At 41.5% G+C, this 23546-nt stretch overlaps 1 protein-coding gene across 10 annotated transcripts in view; it reads right to left on the reverse strand.

Annotated features, from left to right (window-relative positions):
* Nucleotides 1–23311, reverse strand: part of CNOT1 (CCR4-NOT transcription complex subunit 1) — a 112975-nt gene extending 89664 nt beyond the window's left edge. For all 10 annotated transcript variants that reach the window (XR_011537944.1, XR_011537945.1, XM_070612027.1 and 7 more), the window contains exon 1: nt 23175–23311. The gene's annotated coding sequence lies outside the window, so the exon portion shown is untranslated. The remainder of the gene's footprint in view (nt 1–23174) is intronic.
* Nucleotides 23312–23546: the final 235 nt, after the last annotated feature.

A 23546-nucleotide genomic window follows, 5' to 3' on the forward strand; every position in this document is an offset into this window, starting at 1 on the left:
AATGTTCACTGCAGCATTATTTAGAATAGCCAAGACATGGAAGCAACCTAAGTGCCCATCCACTGATGATTGGATAAAGAAGATATGGTATATATATACAATGGAATACTACTCAGCTACAAAAGAGAATAAAATCCTCCCGTTCACAACAACATGGATGGACCTTGAGGGAATTATGTTAAGTGAAATAAACCAGATAGAGAAGGACAATCTCTGTATAACTCCACTCATATAAGGAATTTAAACACGCAGACAAAGAGAACACGTTAGTGGCTACCAGGGGGAAGGGGTGGGGGGGTGGGCACAAAGGGTGAAGGGGTGCACCTACAACACGACTGACAAACAATAACGTACAACTGAAATTTCACAGAATTGTTAACTATCATAAACTCAATAAAAATTTTAAAAAATACATATATTTATCCTAAGGAAATTCTCAGACACAGGATTATTTTAACTAATTTTGCTAGTACTTAGTGAACTTTTTCTGATTAATATTTCTTTAGTTCGGCGGAGCTGTCTGTGACTGTTTTTTATATTGTCACATTAACTACATCTGTTTTGTTTTCTCTTTATGAGTTTCTTGTTAAATGTATAATCAATCTTCTGGATCTTTCTTCCATGTCTGTGTTAACTGAATATCACAGAAAGTCTGACTTAACCTACCTCAAACAGTAAATAAAATATATTGGTTTTGTTTCTGGAAAAAAAAAAAAAAAAACCACCATCTACATCAAAAATTCTCAAAGTTCTATCTCCAGCCCAAACCTCTCTCATGGTGTCCTGATTTGTGTTATCTAATTTTCTACCCAACATCTCAAACATAATAACATGTTCAAAAATGAGCTCCTGATCTTCCCCTTCAATGATATTCCACTAATACCAAGTCTTCCCCATCTCAGATGGTGCCAACTCCATCCGTTTTTTTGGTTTTTTTTTTTGAGGAAGATTAGCCCTGAGCTAACATCTGATGCCAATCCTCTTCCTTTTACTGAGGAACACTGGCCCTGAGCTAACATCTGATGCCAATCCTCTTCCTTTTACTGAGGAAGACTGGCCCTGAGCTAACATCCATGCCCATCTTCCTCTACTTTATATGTGGGACACCTACCACAGCATGGCTTGCCAAGCGGTGCCATGTCCGCACCCAGGATACAAACTGGCGAGCCCTGGGCCACCAAAGAGGAACGTGTGCACTTAACCACTGTACCACCGGGCCGGCCCCCAACTCCATCCTTAAAGTTACTCAGGCCAAAGTCTTGGGAGCCTTCTCACTCTCCATTATCAATCTATCAAGAAATCCTTTTGGCTCTACCTATAATCAGCATTCAATCAATTCCCACCACCTCCACAGCTATGATAACCAAGGACCATCATCTCTTACTTGCATTACTATCTTAGTTAGCCTCCTAACTACACGTATCCCTACTTCCAACTCCTACCCCCAACAGTCTATTCTCAACAGCCAGAGAAAAATACTTTTCAAATATAAGAACTCAGGTCATCCTATGCTCAAAACCCTCCACTGACTCAGAATGGAAGCCTGAGCCCTTACAATGGCCTATGGAGAAGCACAGCTTTGTGGAATCCAGCTACTGACACTCTTTTGGTTTCCTATTCTTTTCTCCCCCTTGCTCAGTTCTCTCTAGGCACACTACCCTCTCGGCTGCTTCTCCGGCACATTCGCAGCTTAGAGCCTCTGCACTAGCTAATCCATCTGCCTGGAATGCTCTTCCTCCAGATACCAACATGGCTAACTATCTCACTTCAAGTCTTTACACAAATGTTACCTTCTCAGTGTGGATCACCCTGACCTCAAAACTGCAACCCTCTCCCTCCCCTCATTCTCTTTTCCATATCACATCACCTGACACGTGTTATATACTTATATTTGGCCGTCTCTTCATAGGTAACTTCCATCAGGGAAGTGATCATAATCCTCTACTGTTCACCAACTTACTATACAAGCACTACATGGTCCATAGTAGGAGCTCACTAAATATTTACTCAATGAACAACAGCTTTAAATTGAAGTTTAGGATTTTGTAACCTGTATTTTCACTCTACAAAGTGGCATGAAACCTCGCTAAAATTTTCCTAGTCAGATACAACAATTACATGGGAGTCAATAAGATGTTTAATTTAACTGCCTCAGTAGCATACACTACCAAGGGGTTAAGACTCTTCCAACTAAGCTTTAGCCTCATAAATGTGTATATAGTTGGGTCACCATGTCTTTATTTCTGGGCCATGTTTATTAAAATACGTAAGTGCAAACCTATCGTGACTATTTAACAGCTCTCCACTAAAATGTTTAGATGTTAAATTAGTTTAAGACCACAAACCCTGATATTCCAAGATACTCCTTAACTATAAGGAATTTGTAGCCCAGGATCATTCTATTTGTACATGCAGTTTCTAGTATTAGTTCCACTGAAGTGGAACGTGCAAACTTAACCGCTGCACCACTGGGCCAGCCCCTCTATCTTCATTATTAAAAACATACAAATGGGCCCTTCTTCCAAAAACACCAGAGAATGTGTTATCATCATGCTACTGAGATTTCAACAGTGAAAACAGTACGCTAAATCCTTCCGAACAATTACTCTACTACAGTTATTTTTCTCAGCATTTTTTAATTTAACAATGGTGTACAGTGTACATGAAAGGGTACTGACATTTGAAAGTAATATACTACAAGACAACTATTACCTAATAAAAAATTTACCAAAGGTATGGCTGTAATAATAAAAAGGAAAATAGCAACTGTGTGAAACAAAGATTGTACAAGGTCTTCTCAGTATTTTTCCTATTACTAAAATATTAGGTACAACCTAAATATCCATCAGTGCAAGGATTATCTACATACACGCAATGGAATCCCACCCAACATGTAAAACAGCCTTTTCATAAATGTAGTTTTGTCATAAACATCCACTACATACTGCAGAGTGAAAAAAAAGCTTATAAAATGGCATGTAAAGATCCAACTTTAAAATTATTTCACACTTTAACTGAAGAACACTACACAATATTACACACTGTCTCGTGCACATCCAATCTAAGAAATACTAAGCAATTGTGGTTTATAGTTAATCTGCTAAACACAATACCTATGACACTGAGTGAAAAGCTGCAGAACTCTGAATAGCATGATTCTATCCCACAGACACATCTATGTTTACATGCGCAGAGAAAATAATCTGGATTCATAGCGGTTACAGAGAGAATTTCACTTAAAATTCTATTGAAAAAAGAGTCCTTCTAGAAATCTACACACCTTCACATAAACAACCTAACATACGCACAGTATTCTTCACTGTAGCAAATATGTGTCATAGCAATGAATGGCCATGAGTAGGTGACTGGTGAATAAACATCTTGGACAATGTATATAGTATTCTACCCTTTGTTTAAACTTTTATTTCTATCTATGTTAACTTTTGTTGTTATGTATAAGCACACGTATATATAGTTGCCTTTTTGCAAAAGATACACAGGAAAGATAAGCCACAAACTATAATAAAAATGGTTATTTTAAAGGGAGTGGTTGAGAAGGGTGTAGGAGGCATAGAAATCAGAATGAAGATTCGCTGATTATATCTTTTATATGGCTTTGATTTTTGAACCATGTAAATATCTTATGTTTGAAATTTAATTTAAAAAAACTAAAATCAAACACAAAGAGAAATAAATGAACCTGACTATCAAACTGATAACATAAAACACAGTGAAAACAAGTATTTCACTAACTTCTGAACACAGAATCCTGTACATACTTTGATGTATAGTGGGATATATTTTTTTTTTTGAAAGATTTTATTTTTTTTCCTTTTTCTCCCCAAAGCCCCCTGGTACATAGTTGTATATTCTTCGTTGTGGGTCCTTCTAGTTGTGGCATGTGGGACGCTGCCTCAGCATGGCTTGATGAGCAGTGCCATGTCCACGCCCAGGATTCGAACCAACGAAACACTGGGCCGCCTGCAGCGGAGCGCGTGAACTTAACCACTCGGCCACGGGGCCAGCCCCTATAGTGGGATATATTTTACAGGACAAAAAGAACTCAAAGAAATTTTACCAAGTAGGCTTACTGTTAGTAGTAATATTTTATTGCTATTTTTATATATTATCAGATAAAGTAAATAAATTAATAGGAATCCAGATTCGGTGCAGAGAAATGAGGTAAACATAAAATTTTAAAAATCTTCAATATTATATTCAAAGTGGAAATATCAACAGGAACTCATTTTTTAAAAAATCATTTCCTATTTGAATCTAATGAAACGCCCTAGACTGTACAACAAAAACTATAAGATTTTGTTCGAAGAAATAAAAAATGACACAAACAGATGGAAAGACATTCCACATTCATGGATTCAAAGAGTTGATATTGTTAAAATGTACAGGCCACCCAAAGCCATATATACATATATTCAATGCAATCCCTATCAAAATGCCAATGACGTTTTTCACAGAAGTAGTAAAAGCAAACCTAAAATTTGTATAAAGACACGAAAGACCATGAATAGCCAAAGCAATCATTTAAAAGAACAAAATCAGAGACATCACAGTTCCTGATTTCAAATTATCTACAGTAATTAAAACAGTACAGTACTCGAATAAAAACAACCATATAGACCAAGGGCATAGAATAGAGAGCCCAGAATTAAACCCCCACATTTACAGCCAACTAATATTTGATAAAGGAGCCAAGAACATCCAAAGGGCAAAGGATAGTCTTCCACAAATGGTGATGGGAAAAGTGGATGACCACATGCAGAAAAATGAAACTGGACCCCTAATCTTACAACACTCACAAAAAATAACTCAAAACACTGGGCCGGTCCCATGGCCTAGTGGTTAATTTCAGTGTACCCCACTTCTGCAGCCCAGGTTCAGTTCCCGGGTGCAGACCTACACCACTTGTCAGCAGCCACACTGTGGCAGCGACCCACATACAAAATAGAGGAAGAATGGCACATATGCTAGCTCAGGGCAAATCTTCCTCAGGAAAAAAACTAACTTGAAGTAGATCAAATTCTGACATTGGTCTTGGCAATGATTTTTTGTATAAACAACAAAAGAAAAAAAACCTGGGGCCAGCCCTGTGGTTGAGTGGTTAAGTTCGAGCACTCCTCTTTGGCAGCCCAGGGTTTCACCGGTTCAGATCCTCAGCAAAGACATGGCACCACTCATCAAGCCATGCTGAGGCGGCATCCCACATGCCACAACTAGAAGGACCCACAACTAAAAACACAACTATGTACCGGGGGGCTTTGGGGAGAAAAAGAAAAAATAAAATCTTAAAAAAATATACATATATCAAGAAGTAGGACTACCTCAAACTTAAAAGCTTCTGTACAACAAGAGAAACAAAATGAAAAGGCAACCTACAGAACAGGAGAAAATATTTGCAAACCATGTAACTAATAAGAGGTTAATACCCCCAATTGTTTTTTCTGCTTTATCTCCCCAAACCCCCCCGTACACAGTTGTATATCTTAGTTGCACGTCTTTCTAGTTGTGGTATGTGGGACGCTGCCTCAATGTGGCCTGACGAGCGGTGCCATGTGTGTGCCCAGGATCCAAACCCTGGGCCGCCGGAGCGGAGCATGCAAACTTAACCACTCGGCCACGGAGCCAGCCCCCAATACCCAAAATTTTTAAAGAACTCATACAACTCTATAACAGCAACAACAAAACCCAATCCAATTAAAAAATGGGCAGAGGAACTAAACACAGACATTTTTCCAAAGGAGACATCCGAATAGCCAACAGGTACATGAAAAGGTGCTTTGGGGAGAAAAAGGAAAAATAAAATCTTTAAAAAATAATAAAACATTAAAAAAAAAAAGAATGGCTAAGTATCATGATGTCGTACACCTGAAACTAATATAATGTTATATGTAGATTATATCTCAATAAAAAATAAATAACTTAAAAAAACAAACTCAAAAACAATGGAATGGTGGTTACCAGGGGTAGGGGAATGACTGTTTAAGGGTGGGAGATAAATAAGTCAGAGAGATCGAATACACAGTACAGTGATTATGGACAACAAAACTGTATTATAAACATTAAGCTACCTAAGAAACTAGATCTTAATTGTTCCCATCACTAGAAGAAATTATTATATGATGTGATAGAGGTGTTAGCTAATGCTACAATGGCAATCATATTGCAATACAAATGTATCAAATCATATGTTGTACACCTTAAACTTTCACAATGTTATATATCAATTATATCTCAATTAAAAAAAAAAAAAGAAATGCCCTAGAAACAATGATACCCCAAAAGCAAGGAGCCATCTAACTCCTGAATCTTCCTTTCTAAATATTAAAAAGAACAAGGGTTCCTTGGAGAAATGGCTAATTCCAGGAGTTTAGAAGGAGGAAAATACAAGGTGAGTTTGGGTCATCCTGTGACAGAAAGAAAGGAAACACTCAGGGCCAGCCCAGTGGCGCAGTGGTTAAGTTTGCATGCTCAGCTTTGGTGGCCCAGGATTCACAGATTGGGATCCCAAGTGTGGACCTACACACTGCTCATCAAGCCATGCAGTGGCAGTGTCCCACATACAAAGTGGAGGAAGACTGGCAGAGAAGTTAGCTCAGCAACAATGTTCCTCAAGCAAAAAGAGAAGATTAGCAACAAATGTTAGCTCAGGGTGAATCTTCCTCACCAAAAAAAAAGAAGAAAAAATTAATAAAACCAAAAAGAAAAAGGAAACACTCAAAAATCTCAGGGGGATATGTCAGAAAGACACAAAAGCCAATTAAAGGGATTTTCACTAATTTGGGGTCAATCTGAGCATCAAAAAGGGACTTATGACCAATGATTCTAATAATTTGCCCAAATGCAACATAATTTGGAAATGCTTGTGGGAGCAAAATGTAGAAACATTCTGGTTATTTTACTATTGTCAATCAGTATACGTACTCTAAATTCTTAATTTATCACAATCATTTTTTTTCTGCTTTTTCTCCCCAAATCCCCCCAGTACATAGTTGTATATTTTAGTTGTGGGTCCTTCTAGTTGTAGCATGTGGGACGCCGCCTCAGCATGGCCTGACGAGAAGTGCCATGTCTGCACCCAGAATCTGAACCAGTGAAACCTTGGGCCGCCAAAGTGGAGTGTGCGAACTTAACCACTTGGCCATGGGGCCAGCCCCTATCAGAAACATTTTTTAACGCATGATGGTGATCAAGTTTACTATTGCAGTCACAAATTTCTTTCTACACATTCTAAGTTCTTCATATATGTGCAGATAAAAAAGAAATTCCAAACAGAGTTAAACACTGACATATGATATATACTATTTAATCTGAAATTTCAGTTAAATACTATGGGAAAAAGTCCTTTCTAATAAATCATAGCATAAAAAATTGACTATGACTGTAATACAGGAGGAAGAATCCCGGAATCCACGACTACACTTACTGAGGAAGGACAAGATGGACCTTTTACAGAAAGGTGCTGGCTAATAAATTTAGAAAGTATGAAAGAAAAATAAAATTACCATTTTGTAACACCCCTAACCTGTATAAAAACTGACTCAGGCAAGAATCACCAATGCCTAAGAAACCTCCAGTGAGGGCTGCTTTGTTTGCCGAGTATTACTCAATAGATTACCTACTAACCACAAAGGGAAAAAAATATCCCTTTACAAGAGAGATGTGGCAGTCACTACCTTAACCAAATGATCAAATTTATTACTAATGATGAAATTACCCAACATATGTGCCTACTTATGTGTTGCAATGTGAAGTATCAGTTTGGCATATTCTTGCCAAAAATGACTGACATAAGCCCAACCATACCTCTATACCTATCAATTCACAGGAAATAAAAGGTTTAAAGGGACAAGTTTAACTACCCATGAGAATCTATCAGACAAATCCAAGTGCTTGACCATTCTACCAGACCACTGACCTGGGTTCATCAAAAGGTCAGCAGGAAGAGAGAAAAAATGAGGTCTATTCTAGATTACAAAACTAAAATGAAAAAGTGTAATGTAAACCTTAATCATACCTCGATGCAAAAAAGTTATAAAAGATATGCTTGAGGGAAGTAGGTAAGTTTAAAATTGATTGGATATTATAAAAGTAATATTCTTAGGTGTAGTGTAGCTATGCAAGCAAGTCTTAACTTGCAGGAGATGCATGCTGAAGCATTTGGGATCAAATACTTTAGTAAAATTACAGCAAAAATGTTAATTGTTGACTCTAGGAAAAAGTTATGTGGTTGTTCACTGTACTATTCTCATTTTTCTGTACATGCAACATTTTCTTTAATAAAACTGGTGATGAGGGGCATGTATTACTTTTAAAATTTAAACCAGGGATTACAAGCGTGTGACAGGATTTCCAAAAATTAACTTTGTACTCAACTGTATTTTAATTTTTGAGTATATACTAATTTTTACAAAATCAAAGTTTAAGTACTAGCAATTTTTTAAATAACCCAAAATGTAAAGCTGTAGGACCAACAACTACACATAACACAAAGCTAAATGACCTTGAACAAGTGACTGAACCTCTGCTTTCCCCTGCCTACCCCGCATATGTAAAATTAGGCCTCGGCTAGATCAGAGCTTTCCCAAAAGGGTATCTCTTTAATGGGCAGGAGGGATAGCAGAGATAAGGATGTCTAAACCCTGAAGGCAGTCTTTCAGGTTGCTCCAGAGAGCAGCTCAAACCAGTCTACTCTCTGATAATATCAGGTGAACAGGAGGAATCTACTACAAGCAGAGTGGATGAGATGCTCTTTCACCTTAACATCTGCTTTAACAGCTGGCTGAAAAGTAAGCAGCTGCCAACCTGCTGGAGAAGTTTCCTATCAAGGGGCAGAGCCAGGCAGACCACGAGGTGACTAACTGGTCCAGAGTGATGATATGGTAAGCTGAACGGTGGGTTCAACAGGAGCAACTAAAACCCTTAAATATCTCGTCTCATGTTTTAGTGACATCCAAAATAGGTGCAATGCATTACAATGCTGCAATGCATACAAATTCACAAAAGCTTCATTACTTTTACATAATTATTCTTGGGCTCAAAATACACTGAAGTATTTTCAAAAGTCAGTATTACATTTTGTCAATAAGAGCTCTTTAAACATTTCAATTTTGGGGCTGGCCTAGTGGCCAAGTGGTTAAGTTTGCGAGCTCTGTTGCAGGCGGCCCAGTGTTTCATTGGTTCGAATACTGGGCGTGGACATGGCACTACTCATCAAACCACGCTGAGGCAGCGTCCCACACGCCACAACTAGAAGGACCCACATCGAAGAATATACAACTATGTACCGGGGGGCTTTGGGGAGAAAAAGGAAAAAAATAAACTCTTCAAAATGAAAAAATAAAATAAAATAAATTTCAATTTTAAATTTTTGAATGGCTCTAAACAATGTTTTAAATGTATCATTTATGCAAATGAGATTTCTCTTTGATGATGACTGTCAACAATTTGGAAACTATTAAAATGTATGTAGGCCAACATTAATAATAATGTACAACTGTAATTTCACAAGGTTGTTAACTACCATAATCTTAATAAAAAAATAAAAAATAAAGCAAGCTCAAATAATAACAACAAAAGAATGTATGTAGGCTTTTCAAGCATAAAACTGACATAAACCTGATTACAGAAACAAGCTCAAGTTCATTAAACTTGGAAAATATTTTTAATTAGAAAAATTTACTATTATCATTCCTTATTTTATCAGGATTATAGAAAATCCCCAAATGATGCCCTTCCAGTTTACTCCAGTGTACCAAATAAATATCATCATCTGCAAAGGTGGCCCTCCTATTAATTCAAACATTTGAGCCTAACTATACGATATACAACATACATTCTTCGGTGTTATCAAAAGCACTAAAGTAAACACTGATCTCAAGGGGTTTATTAGAATAAATACAGAATATACTAAGATGTTATGCAACTAGAGCAACTGTGTATAAGAACTCGGAGAAGAGGAGAATTTTATTCAAATTTATTTTATTTAAAATGCTGATTCCTAATCACCACCCTACACCACAAGCGTCAAAATTCTTGGGGAAAGAGCACAGGACATTGTATGTTAAACATATTCTGCAGGTGATTGTTAGCATTTTAAAGTTTAAGAACCAATGACCTTATTAATACCCTGGGAAATGTTTAAGAGAAGTTTACCAAACCATGATGCAAACTCTTCCTACTAAGAAAACAAGGAAAGCCCCTCACATCTATTCCTTTTTCTCCCCTTAACTCCTTCCAGCTGGACCAACTCAGAGCTGAACAGCTCTATAAAGGCAATTTGGTTTCCCACAGGACCAGTGCCAGCAACCTTCACAGTATCACCTATCTAACTTACTCTAGGTTTAAATATCAATAGGTACTTTAAGAAGCCAAATAGGCCAGGCCCAAGGTTATCAACTTACTGAATTCCCAATTTCCAATATTAAAAATATACAGAATACTTAAGCCTACTAATATCAACATTTGACCTTGAATTCTTCTCTTACCAAGTTTGTTTGTTTGGTTTTTGTGCTGAGGAAGACTAGCCCTGAGCTAACATCTGTGCCAATCTTCCTCTATTTTGTTTGAGGGTCACTGCCACAGCATTGCCACTGATGAGTATTATAGATCCATGCCTGGGGAACTGAACCCAGGCCACTGAGGCAGAGCATGCCAAACTTAACCACAAGGCAACAGGGCCAGCCCCTCTTCCCAAGTTTTAAAAGTAATATTCCAACTTAGAAGAGGTCAAGAGGTCAAGTTGAGCCTTCTCTCTTTTTTTTTTTAATTTCTTTTTCCCTTCTTCGCAAAGCCCCAGGTACATAGTTGTGTATTTTTAGTTGTGGGTCCTTCTAGTTGTGGCATGTGGGATGCCACCTCAGTGTGGCCTGATGAGCAGTGCTAGGTCCATGCCCAGGATCTGAACTGGCGAAAGCCTGGGGAGCCAAAGTGGAGCGCTTGTGAACTTAACCACTCAGCCACAGGGCCGGCCCCAAGCCTTCTCTTTTCTGATTCGTTTTCTCATGGATATATTCTACATCTGCATTGTCCACTGTGGCAGCTACTAACTACATGTGGCTACTTGAAATGTAGCTAGGGTGACTGAGGGACCAAATTACTTTAATTTTACTTAATTTTAACTAATCTAAACACAAACTGAAATAGCCACATGTGGGTAGTGGCTACCATATTGAACAAAACTGTAATCTTCTAACAGTCCATATAAATCAGAGAAACATTCAGAAACAACGAATATCAATTTTCTCAGATGCTCCACTTTTCCCCTTGGTTTCCTTAAAAGAGAAAGCTCACTATTTTCTATGGGATTTTATGACTAAGCCAGCACCAACTTAAAATACTCATCTTGATATTTAATATTCCTCCACGAGGCAGGGATTCTAGATTTATAATGCATAGTTCCAAACTATTCACCCAAAATGATGTTCACTTATTAAAATCTTAGTTATAATTACTGTGTACATAACAGGATAACTTATGTAAGTAGAAGCACACCAAATACTTAAATAGAATTGTTCTAAGCATTTACATATATTAATTTATTTAAACCTGATAACTCTTTGAGGAACATATTACCCCAACTTTAAAGATGAGGAGGAATAGTTTAACTTGCAGTTACCAAGTAGCAGAATTTTGAAGACACGATAGTAATTGGGCAGTAGAGGCAAGATGATCTAAAAAAACAAACCTATGGGGCTGGTCTCATGGCATAGTGGTTAAGTTCAGCACACTCCGCTTCAGCAGCCCAGGTTCACGGGTTCGGATCCCAGGCAAGGACCTACACCACTCGTCAGCCACACTGTGGTGGCAATCCACATATAAAGTGGAGGAAAGCTGGCACAGATGTTAGTTCAGGGCTATTCTTCCTCAAGCAAAAAAAGAGGAAGACTGGCAACAGATGTTAGCTCAAGGTTAGTCTTCCTCAACAAAAAACCACCCAAAAAATAAATTACAGTTTCAAAATCAAGAGTCTAAATAACTGTTTTAATAACAATTCTTTACCAGAAAATGATGAATAGTAAGAGTTCTAGGTCCCTAAACCCCCTATGTCTGCAGTGGATACTCAGGTGTCATCTTTAATTCATTCCTTTCTCATCCAGGAAATGACCAACTCTTTAAAAAAGTATCAACTGAAAAACAACCTAAACATCCACCAAAAGGGCACTGTGGTTGAGTAAATCGTAAAATGGATTATTATATAATCACTAAAAAAAGGAATTAGAAAGATTGGAAACTATTAGGGGAAAAAGCAAGTTACAGAACAGCATTTTGTGTATATGTGTCCTCATATGCAGAGTATCTAGAAGGATACAAACAATAACTGTATCTGAAAAGTTAGGTGAAAGGAGCTAAGAAGGGAATTGAACTTTTTTTCCTACTGAAACAAAAGTAACTTCTAAAAACAAAATATTAGGTTAATAAAGTTTTGCATATTCCAAGATTCTCTATACAAAATTCCAATCTATGGAGGCTATTCACCTCACTCACTGTGCATAAGAGTCAACACAGAATGCCTGATACTGCTATCCTTAGAAAGGCTTACCATGTTGTCCCTTGGCTGGTGTCAGAACTTGAATTTTGGGAGAACTAATAAGAGTGGCTCACTGTGCGTAAACTGTACCAGAAAACATGGTTTATGCTGAGTATCTGCATTCCCTCTGGGAACCTGGAATTTTGGTTTGTGGTAGGCAGAGGGTGCCTACATAACCAGCACCCAATAACAACCCAAGGCACTGAGTCTCTAATAAGCGTCCCTGTCAGGCAACACTTCATACACATTTGTTGTCACAATTCCTTGCAGGGGGAATTAAGTGTATGAATCCACTGGGAGAGGCACATGTTTGGGAGCATGAGCCTAGTTTCCTCCGGACTTCGCCCTACATGCCTTTCTCCTTTGCCGATTTTGCTTTGTATGCCTTTTGCTGTAATAAATCATACCCTCAGTACAACTATATGCTGGGTCCTGTAAGCCCTCCTAGTGAATTACTGAACCTGGAGGTGGTAGTCTTGGGGACCTCCAAAACACTAACCCTGCTAGTGGCCGAGATGAAATGTCTTCTGGAGGTAACTGGGATCCAATTTGTGGATTTCTTCTCTAGGATGTCTAGAATCCATTTCAGAATTTTGGGTTTTATCATAAAGACAATTCTGGAAGTCATCTGTATTGTTTTGGGTATGTTTTAGGGATTAAGGAAGTGGCAGAGAGTGGCTAAATGCTCACCAAATCTATTTCCTCCTCCTAGCTGAACAGCTAGACTGCGTTTCTCAGCCTCATTCGCATAGGTGGGGCCAAAAGACTCAGTTCTTGCCAATGAAATGTAGGCCAAAAATGATACCAGCCCCTTCCAGACCTGCTCCATAAAACCTACTCATGATCCTCTGGTTCTTTCACTATCTGCCAGCTGAATAAAGAGGACTTTCAAGACCTAGAGGAGGGCGCTGCCACAAGATGGAAGGAGCCTGGGTTCCTGAATTACTGCACGGGAGGCAATCTAATGAATACTCTCAATGAGAGTTATCTGAGGAGAGTTATCTCAGTATAAATGTCTACTCTGTTAAACCACTGATATCTTTCGGGTTGTTCGTTACAACACTAGCCTGCTTTGCCTAACATGATCAGGTGAAAAATTTTTAGAAGCTACTCTCGACAATGTGAAAAACTGAGAAAGAAAAGAGTAGGTCACAGGGAAATTAAGAACATCAGATGAAAAGAGAAGTGAATGCCTTCAAGAGGGAGCTTCAAGTACTCTGAAACTGTGTAAATAAAGAAGTGAAGGAAAAGGAAGAGTCAAATACTCACATTTCCATACTAAGCACTTGGGTTACAGTTACACCTGATGCAAAACAACTGAGGAATACACAGGTTAAAGGGGAAGAAAGGAAATGAGGAATTCAGTTTGGGACATGTCTGGGGTGAGGCACACAGATGAAATTCACTGGGCAGTGGGATTTACAGTGTGGAGGACAGCAAGTGTGGGCTAAAAATAATAGATCTGAGAGTCATCAACATATAGATGAGACGGCATGGGAGAACTGCAGAATGAGAAGAGAGGGCCTAGACAGAATCCTAAGGAAGGTGAGTATTTATGTGTGGGTAGAAAAAGAGGAACTCAAAACGGGAAATGAAGAATGGCCAGAGAGGTGGAAGAAACTTAGAGTACATAATATCAAGAACCAAGGAGAGTTCTCCACTCAGCAGTGATAAGTAAAACCTAGAAACAGATAGCATCGACAAGAGAGCTCCAAGGATGAATCTTTGGGAAATGTCCATTGTGGTAGGAAGCCTCTAAAATAACTCCAGGGCTGGCCCGGTGGCGCAGCGGTTAAGTTCGCACGTTCCGCTTCTTGGCAGCCCGGGGTTCGCTGGTTTGGATCCCGGGTGCGGAAATGGCACCGCTTGACAAGCCATGCTGTGGTAAGTCCCACATATAAAGTAGAAGAGTATGGTCACGGATGTTAGCTCAGGGCCAGGTTTCCTCAGCAAGAAGAGAAGGACTGGCAGTAGTTAGCTGAGGGCTAATCTTCCCCAAAAAAACAAAAAAAAAAAACCCCAAACCCCCCCCACCAAAATAAATAAATAAAATAACTCCAATGATCCCCGCCTACTACTTACACCTTTATGTAATCCCTTCTTCCCCTTACGTGTGGGGCTGGACCTTAAGTGTGGCTTTGAAAGAAAATAGAAAGTCATCTCCAAGATTAAGTTAGAAAAAGTCTGAATTCTGTCTTTTTGCCTCTCTCTGAGCCTGTGCTCTGAGAGAAGCAAGCTGCCATGTTGTGAGTATGGAGAGGGCATGTGGCAAGGAACTAATGTCTCCCACCAGCAAGGATTTGAAGCCTGCCAGCTACCACATGAGTGAGCTTGTAAGTTCTCCCCACCCTTCAGCCTGGAGATGACTACAGCCTGTGGATACCTTCTTGCAACTTGGAAAGAGACATAGTCAGAAGCTACCAGCCAAGCTGTGCCTGTGAGATAATAAAGACTAAGGAGGTTTTAAACAGCTAAATTTGGGGGTAATCTGTTATGCAGCAATTGTGAACAAACACATCTACAGTCTAGAGAAACCATGGGGGAGAGATTTTAAAAAATACAGTTGCGGGGCTGGCCCCGTGGCCGAGTGGTCAAGTTCACGCGCTCCGCTGCAGGCGGCCCAGTGTTTCGTTGGTTCGAATCCTGGGCGTGGACATGGCACTGCTCATCAAACCACGCTGAGGCAGCGTCCCACATGCCACAACTAGAAGGACTCACAACGAAGAATATACAACTATGCACTGGGGGGCTTTGGGGAGAAAAAAAAAAAAATAAAATCTTTAAAAAAAAAAAAAGAAATCTGAACCTCAAAATGTTATTTACTGGAATAAAATGGAGGGCAATATAATCTCCAAAAGCATCTATAGGAATGAGAGCCACTGGAATTCAATGAGAATCAGAGATGCAATAAACATCTTGCAAGGAAAGAGGCCGGCACCACCCACAAAGAACTATCCTGTCGAAACACCAATAGCGCCCTTGTTGAGAAAATGGCTTTTGCATCCACTTTCTGTAGGGTGAGCCCTAGATGTGAACAACTCAAGTTCGACTTTCCATAAAGTTAACACAAAGCCAACCACAACTTAAATTCCCCCAGATGGTAAGAAATGGTATATGGCTTATGTGGAGTGGCTACTACAACTTATCAGAGAAACACTTCACACATTACTATTACGTTTACCAACCCAGTCAAATATTTGTTGAGTACTTACTATGTGTCAGGTATTTGAGATACATCAATGAACAGACATACATGCATTCCTGCATTCCCATTGGGGGAGAGAAATAGTAATCATAAAAAATTACAGGGGGCTGGCCCCGTGGCCGAGCAGTTAAGTTCGCGCGCTCCACTGCAGGCGGCCCAGTGTTTCGTTGGTTCTAATCCTGGGCGCGGACATAGCACTGCTCATCAAACCACGCTGAGGCAGCGTACCACATCACAACTAGAAGGACCCACAACGAAGAATACCCAACTATGTACCGGGGGGGCTTTGGGGAGAAAAAGGAAAAAATAAAATCTTTTAAAAAGAAAACAAATTACAAAGCATGCTAGGAGATGCTAAGTACTACAGAAAAACAGCAAGGTAAAGATGAACCAAACGGGCTAGGGGTGGGGGGTGCAAGTTATCATTCCAGTGTTTTGTGGTCACCAGAGTCCTTCAGAGCTTACTGACTGTAGATAACTAAAAATTCAAAATGAAACACTTTTGAGTAATTTTTACATTTTACCTTTCTTTGGACAGACCACCTCAACTTCTGTAATCTCTGGTCTATTTGTCTGTTTGAAAAGGGAAGGGGAGGGGCCGGCCCCATGGCCGAGTGGTTAAGTTCAAGCACTCTGCTCTGGCAGCCCAGGGTTTCACTGGTTTGGATCCTGGGTGTGGACACGGCACCACTCATCAAGCCATGCTGTGGTAGGCATCCCACGTATAGAGGAAGATGGGCATGGATGTTAGCTCAGGCCCAGTCTTTCTCAGGAAAAAGAGGAGGATTGGCAGTAGTTAGCTCAGGACTAATCTTGCTAAAAAAAAGAAAGAAAGAAAGGCCTACTGTAAAATTTTTTTTTTTTTTAGAACCCAGCTGGCAAAGGATAAGGAAATATTCAAGGGCATGACGGTAGACAGGTAGTAAATCGGTTTGAAACAAAAACTTTGCCAAGAATAAAAACAAATGGATCAGGAGTTGACTTGTGGGGCCAGCCCCGTGGCCGAGTAGTTAAGTTCCCACACTCTGCTTTGGTGGCCCAGGGTTTCACTGGTTTGAATCCTGGGCGCAGACGTGGCACTGCTCAACAAGCCATGTGGAGGCGGCATCCCACATGCCACAACTAGAAGGACCCACAACTAAAAACAAAAATACACAACTGGGGACGGCCTGGTGGTGCAGCAGTTAAGTGCACACGTTCTGCTTTTGGCAGCTGGGGGGTTTACCGGTTTGGATCTCGGGTGCAGACATGGCACCGCTTGGCAAAAGCCATGCTGTGGTAGGCATCCCACGTATAAAGTAAAAGAAGATGGGCATGGATGTTAGCTCAGGGCCAGTCTTCCTCAGCAAAAAAAAAAGAGGAGGATGGGCAGCAGATGTTAGCTCAGGGCTAATCTTCCTTAAAAAAAAAAAAAACAAACACAACTATGTACTGGGGAACTTTGGGAGAAGAATAAGGAAAAATAAGATCTTAAAAAAAAAAAAAGAGTTGATTTGCTTCATAACTACATCACTATGTTCACTTTAAAAAAGGAATTTTAGTCAATACCATAGAACCTTTTTTTTTTTGTTTTGAGGAAGATTAGCCCTTAGCTAACTGCTGCCAATCCTCCTCTTTTTGCTGAGGAAGACTGGCCCTGAGCTAACATCCGTGACCATCCTCCTCTACTTTATATGTGGGACTTACCACAGCATAGCTTGTCAAGCGGTGCCATGTCCGCACCTGGGATCTGAACCAGCGAACCCCGGGCCACCGAAGCAGAACATGCGAACTTAACCGCTGTGCCACCGGGCTGGCCCCAATGCTATAGAACCTTAATACAAACTTCTAAAGAACATTTAATAGCTTTGTGTGGATATCTAAAGAATTTTACAGGAATTAATGCATATGGCCAGCCGCATGGCTGAGTGGTTAAGCTCACACATTCCACTCCAGTGGTCTGGGGTTTCGCCAGTTCAGGACCTGGGTGTGGACCTAGCACTGCTCACCAAGCCAAGCTGAGGCAGCATCCCACATAGCAGAACTAAAAGGACCTACAACTAGAATATACAACTATGTACTGGGGAGCTTTGGAAAGAAGAAGGAAAAAAAAGAAAAACAAGATTGGCAATAGATGTTAGCTCAGAGCCACTCTTAAAAGAAAAAGAAGAATTAATCCAATCCAGGGCCCAGCCCCATGGCTGCATGGCTAAAGTTCTGCACACTCCACTTCAATGGCTGGGGGTTCATGGGTTCGGATCCCAGGCACAGACCTACTCCACTCACCAGCCATGCTGTGGAGGTGTCCCACATACAAAAAAATAGAGGAAGATTGGCAGCATATGTTAGCTCAGGGCTAATCTTCCTCAGGAAAAAAAACAAAAAAAAAAACCAAAAAAACAAGACAACCCAATCCATACATCAGCACAGTTCAAAAGTGCTATTAGTTATTAGTGTTAGCAAATATATACCTTATTTTTAAAAACTGAGAAAGTGACGAGAGCCAGAAAAGCATGTTCACTTCAAAATCAGAAAAGAATCAAGTTTTTGATCTGGAATTAACTGGATATTCAGAAGCTTCTTCCCAGTAGCATGTGCAAAATTATCAAGCTATGTAGTATATAATATACCTAAGACTAGTAAGAATTAGTAACATGGAGTATCCTTGGAGCTACTTTATTTTAAAAATAACACTACACCAAGAAAAAACTTCCTCAAATTATCTGTCAGAATTCAATTTACAGTGCTGAGAAACATTTTAAAACGTTAAGTCCCTCCATCCTTTGAGGTCTCAACAGAAGTGCAAGTTTATTATATTGAGGTTAAGTAATGACCACTCACAATAACTGTAACAGAAAAGACCATCTTTTTGCTAGACTAGAGTTTTATATTTTCACACTTTAGAGATGAAAAACTCAAATCTTGTGTCTTGTCCTCCAAACAAATTGCTGAGAAAAAAACTGTATTTGCTTTGGTCACAACTAAGAAAAACTTAACCAAACAAAACACTGCAAGTATTTCACAATATATGTATGTCAAGTCATTATGCTGTGCATCTTAAAACTTATACAGTGCTGTAGTATGTCAATTATACCTCAGTAAAACTGGGGGGAGGGGGACACCTTGGGAGTAAAGAAAAAAATCTCCCTATGTGATTCAAGGAATTGCCAACATGAAACAGTTTAATTCTGTAGAATTAGTAATAGAGATAGTCATGATCTTCTAAAATCCAATCCACTCAACGAAAGTGAAATCCTGAACTACAAAATCAACCTCCAGAGAATTTAACTGCATAATCACAAACTTTCTCTTTCAAAAGCATAGACCACACTGACCACACAGATTATTCTCACTTTTTTGATGAATGATCAAATTCACAGATCTTTCTTTTCCTGGTACTGAACTCAAGCAGTATGGAAAGACAGAATGAACGTTAGATTAGAGTAGGAAAACCTGGTGTGATCTTAAATTAAGGAAGTCACCTCACTTTCCCAGGCCTCAATTTCCTAAAGGATGATAACATAATTCTGTATGAACAGCTTTCAAAATTGAACCATCTAAATGATGTCAACAGAATTACAGTAAATAGCTCCAAAAAAACAATCTGTGCCCTCAAAGAACAAAAACCAGGGTGTCTTGTTTTCCAAGAATGCCATGGTCTATAAATCTACCCAAGTGTAACAAATGAAGCACTATTCAATTACAATTCAGGGCAACTGTGTATGTGTTTGGGGCAAAGGAGAACCTTCTTACCCACCATAAAACGAGAAAGAGAACTTACAAGGCAACACAGGGTACAGTTAAACTGGCCAAGAGGAAAGTAAATCAATTTTGCTTAGGGAAATCAGGGAAAAGATTTATAGACAGTACATTCGAGTTTGAACCTGAACGATCGGTAAAGTTTTGGTAGACAAACGATGACATTCCAGATAAAAGAGGCAAAGACGTATCTGGGAACCACTGTGTAACAGTCTCTTGCCTGTAGCATAAGAGAGTAATATGCTGCTACAGGTAGGGAGGGATCAACACTTACACAGCTCCAGGCCAAGGTATTTGAAGGACTTCTAAGCAGAGGATGGCTATTTTCAAAGCAATGATTTAAGAGGTAATTTGGAAGTAATAGAAAGAATTAACTGTATTCCTGGAATCACTTACAATTAGAATGTATTCACATATTACTTATGTAATAAAGCAATTCAATAAGCAAATGATGGGTAAAAGATACCAGAGATTAGTTAACTACTGCAAAAAAGACAAAAGGCCTGAATCAAGGGAGTAACTATTGTTATGATGGGTCTACATAAAATTTAAAAAGTAACATTGCATTTCAAAGCTACTAGCTATAAATCCAAAGTGACAAACTTTCAAACTAATTATCTGAAAGGAAAAATGATGAGCTCTTAATCTGTAAGCTTAAAAACAGTAAGATGGTGTCTTTCAAAATATGTTTTCCACTTTAAATTTCATAATTAGTCCAACATCATAAAAAAACACTTCTCCTGGAGACAGTTTAATATCTCATTCAACATTTTAGGAATTTCCTTCTAACAGTGTAACAAAATTAACCAAGACATTTTATCCTGGAGGTTTACACTGAACTTTCCAGCATTAAAGACAGAAACACATTTCTTAAATCTACACTCCACACTCCCAAAAGGTGTATTTCCTTCAAGTCTCAGAACAGGGTTTCAGATTAAGTCTTCACCTCTAATTACTAACTTCTCAAACAATGCTTTTCAGTGAACAATTTGCTTCGTTGCTTTGCTACATTCTTACAAAGGTATGAGGGAAAATTACATTAAAATAAACTATTGTGTGTATATAAGGCTCAAAAGGTTTTGAGTCCATTTTACCTTTGAAACATTCTTCTTAAAAAGCAAACAGAGGGGCGGCCCGGGCGAGTGGTTAAAGTTCGGCACACCCCACTTGGGCTGCCCAGGTTAGCAGGTTCAGATCCCCGCCCAGAACTACTCCACTCGTTAGCCATGCTGTGGAGGCATCCCACATACAAAGTGGAGGAAGACTGGCACGGATGTTCGCTCAGGGCAAATCTTCCTCACCAAAAAAAAAAAAAAGGGGGAGGGCAAACAGAAAAGGAAGTGTAGGATTTTTCTATCTATAAGGTCTTAAAATAAGACTTAGTGTGATGCCATTTTGAAACATCCCAGCAGGAAGTTCAGCTTGGTCAGAGGGTGGTTTAAGAAGTGCTGCAACTAATATTTTTAAATGACTTGACAGTTAGTTTCATACTTTTATAAAAGAATATACGAAGTTCATAAAATAAAGCATTTCAAAATGGGAAGCCATTTCTGTTAATTCAAGAAGTACAAATATCTTGTAAAAAATACCTGTCTTAAAATATCTGAGCATTCAATTAGAATTATCATGGACAAATTCCCTTCCAGGACACTGAATGCCAAAGATCTGTTACCTCACAGAAGGAAATAAAGATTCAAGTTCATAAATTTAAGCTGGTTAAAAGAGAGCTTTTCATAACTAGATCAAAATCTAACCAAACACATACGAAAAAGCAACATGCAAGGAGAGTCTGAGGTTAGTTTTTAAGCATGTTTTGCACAGAAAGTAACCATTTCCTCCTCTGTCCTCACAGTCTGTTTCTTTTTAATGACTTAATCCAAAATTAGGAAGATGCCACAGTACTTAGCCTGACAAAATCCACGTTAAAGACACGGGGAATTAACCCCCCTGTAGAAATTGAGAGACTAGGAGGAAAGACACTCAGCCAGGGATCCAGGGAGTGAGGGAGACTTGAGCGCTTCAGTTCTGTTCCACCACCACACCACACGGCCCAGCCTCAAGCTACTGAGACTACAGTCCTAGACAAGAAAGGGAAACACTTACAGTTACTCAGTCAGGTCTTCGGGCTTGATTCTAGACTTAAGTTCCACGAAGGACTTGGGACCCACACTTGTTGAAAACGGACCAACTTCCCAAGTTTTATCAACATGCTACCATTCCAGCCAAAGAGCAGCTAGATACCTAAAACTTGACGTATCGTCGGCTCATTTTCTCCTTAGACAAGGTAACAATTTAATGTCCTAAATAAAACACGGCTTAAACTGTTGCCATATATCTGATTAGAGCTAAAACACTCCCCTCCCCGCCTCCGGAAGGGCAGGCGCCCCCGCCCGGCCTCAGGTCACTAACGCAGCAGACCCAAACCTCCCCGACAGGCGAGCTCGCCCTCAGCCTGTCTGACCTGCGCGCCCTGACTTTCCACCTGTCCTCCCACTTCGCCATCCGCGTACCCCTCTTCCCCAGCACGTACCCCATTCCCCAGCACGTACCCCACTCTCCAGGATGGATCCCCCTATTCCCCAGCAAGCGGGATGTCACGAGAGAAAGGCTCAGCAGTTTCTTCGCAAAAAATAATTATATCCACTCAACGACGGACTTAAATCCCGTGAGGCCATCGAATTGCAGAGAAACAACGAGGGAGATTAAGGACGGTTACTCAGCTTTGAGAAAGAAAACATACTTTTTATGAGTCCTAAGAAACGTGATGTTTGATTGAGCGACTCCGGGGGAAAAGTTTACTTCTCGAAGTTCACTGGAAACGCGACATTTCCAAAGCCCCCGACGTCAAGCGCCTTCCTTTCCGAGCCCACAGAGCCTACCCCTGGCGGGGGGACGCTACAGGGGGGCGGCCCCGAACGAGCCTCCCGCGCCGCCCCGGGGCGCTCCTCCTCGCCGGAGCCCACTTCGGCGGCCGCGGCCCGCGCGCGCCTCCCGGGGGCCCTTCCCGAGCAGAGCCGCCCGGGGACCGCACGCCGGCCGGGTCGCGGGGGCCGCTCCGGAGCAAGCGCGAGCGCCGGGCGCGCGAGGAAACAAAACCTGTGGCGAGCGGCAATCCGGAAGCGCCGGCGCCCGCCCGCCCCGCCCCGCCCGCCGGCCGACACCTGAAACACCCCGGCTGACAACGTGCCGGGGGCGGCGGAGGGCCCCGCCGCCCCAGCCCCCGGACGAGAGCCCGGAGCCCGCAACCCCCGACCCCCGGCGCTGGGCCTCGGGAGCCACCGCCCGCGGCCCCCGCCGGGGCGCCCGAAGGGAAGGGGCCGTTGAGGCGCTCGGGGGGTCCGAGGAGGGTGCAGCCCGCGCCCGGCGAGGCCCGGCCGCCCGCCCCGCCGCCCCCCGCCGCCCGCGGAGCGCCCGAGCCCCGGCCGGGACCCCCCGGGCTCAGCCCGCGCTCCGCTGCCGCTTCGTGGAGCCTTCGCCGCGGCCTCTTCTCCTCAGAGACCGAAGCGCCCGGAGCCCAGGAGAGAGAGCGAACCCGCCCTCTCCCGCCGCGCCACTTCCCTGTCCCGATTGCCCCTCGCTCCGCGGGGCTCCGGGAAACGCTCCCCGCGGCCCCGGACCGCCCCGCGCCCTCCCCGCCGTCACCCGCGCTCCGCGGCGAACCCCGCCGGCCGGCCGCAACCCCCTCACCTCAGGCGGCTCCGGCGGCGCTGGACACAGGAAACTCCTGGGTCCCCGACTCCGGCTCTCCTCGACCCCCTCTTCGGTTAACTCCGCTTGTTTCTCTACAAAATGGCGCCGGAGGTCGCGCGCTCACGTCGCGGCCTTTCCCCTCCCCGTTCCCATTTCATCATTCGCTGCCCGCCCGAGGAGGGACGGGCCCGCACCAGCCAATGACCGCGACCCGCCCGTGGCTCCCGCCCAATCACCGGCAGGGGCCCGCGGATTTGAACCAATCACACACGATCACTTGCAGAAGTCAAGGAAGAAACCAGGCTCCTGCTAGCAACTACCAATCCGGACTCTACTTCGCGGGCTTTGGCCAATTGCCGCTCACCAGTC

Source organism: Equus przewalskii, chromosome 3 (assembly GCF_037783145.1).
Source record: "Equus przewalskii isolate Varuska chromosome 3, EquPr2, whole genome shotgun sequence".
NCBI classification, from domain to species: domain Eukaryota; kingdom Metazoa; phylum Chordata; class Mammalia; order Perissodactyla; family Equidae; genus Equus; species Equus przewalskii.